We start from the raw sequence: 1,562 nt of genomic DNA, 5'->3' as shown, positions 1-1,562 counted from the left end.
GTTTTAGGGTTGCTGATTCAAAGCTTGCACGCCAGGGTCCTTAATTCTGAGCAAGAGGATTCTATTTATAGCCAAGGAGATTGATAATTGCACACTTCCATTTTTGGCCAAAGTTTAAAATCTCACTTGCATGGGCGTGTGATAGGCCCATCAAATGATGCACTTAGGTCCAAAATTATGTGTAAGCAATGCTGAAATCATGTGGAAAGGCCATGCAATCGTGTATGAAAAGTGGAACTTCAAATCTTCCAAATGGTCTTTCAACTTTATGCCATGTGCAAGTCATTCATACTTTGTACAAATGGGATGAATTTGGACATTTTGAAAAGGTTAGATCAAGAGAAACAACTTTCATGTTGAACACTTTTTCATTTGAAGCTTGGATCATGATGAATTTTGAGGTGGAAGTTCGGAAAATCAAACATATCAAAAAACTTTCTAAGTACCAAGCCATATGTTCACTTCTTCCACCTTGGATAACTTTTTCTATGGACTCAAATGAGAAAAGTTACTCCATCAAAGTTATAGATCGTCCAAATCCCTTCAATTTGGTCACAAATTTGAACTCATTTGGATTTAGCATGAAGGAGTTATGCATTTTAGAAGTTTAGGAAAATCACTTGTTCAATGGTATTGACCCAAAATGACCTATAATGTTTCCTTTTATCACATGCATTTTCAAGTTGAATTTTCACTTCCTCCAAACATCAAAGGTGAAGTAGTCCTATTGAATTTGATCATGCAACTTGAATGGCTTTCATCTCATACAAAATGAGCAAGTTATGATCTTGGGAAGTTGACCTCCAAATTAGGGTTTAAACAAAATGACCTATAATCTTTCACCATAAAAAATGAATTTCCAAGTAAAACTATCTCTTGACCTCAATATGAAAGTTGTTTGGAATTTCATTTAGAGTAACTTTTCGCTTGGAATCATTTTCATATGACAAAAATTGTAGGAGACAGGGTCTAGGGAACCCCAGTTTTGATCAGTTGACTTCCTCTAGACAACCACCATGAACCAACTTGCTAGCTTGACACTCTCTTGACTTTTGGGACTCATGGAGGATCATATATGAATAAGATGATGAAATGTAAAGTATCCCTTGAAATATTTGATCAATTGGTGAAGAAGCTTGTTGAAGAAGTCACATAAGATACCCAGATGAAGGAGGGTTTCCAAGGCAAACCAACTCCAAACTCTTGATGATTTCTTGATCAAAGTGTCATGTGAAGATCGCGGGGATTCATATATGATACTTAAAGCCAATGTAGAACAATTATTGATTGAGTTCCTTGCAATGAGGTCTCAAACCCTCGACATGATCTTGATAGATCAAAGGTGAGCATGTACATTACCTACAAAAGAGTTACACTATAAAATGACATATTTTTGGTATTTTGGTTAGTAAATAAAGAAAAATGAAGTATGATACAATCAAATGGTGCTTGGTGATCTCTCCCAATGCAAACCTAATGAATGAGGGATAAGGAGGATGCCAGGGTGTGATCCCAATGCTAATGCATATGATGAGAATATTATGAGGGATCTTAGGGTCAAA

Source organism: Lathyrus oleraceus, chromosome 1 (genome assembly GCF_024323335.1).
Source record: "Lathyrus oleraceus cultivar Zhongwan6 chromosome 1, CAAS_Psat_ZW6_1.0, whole genome shotgun sequence".
NCBI lineage: Eukaryota > Viridiplantae > Streptophyta > Magnoliopsida > Fabales > Fabaceae > Lathyrus > Lathyrus oleraceus.
This window is presented reverse-complemented; position numbering follows the sequence as displayed.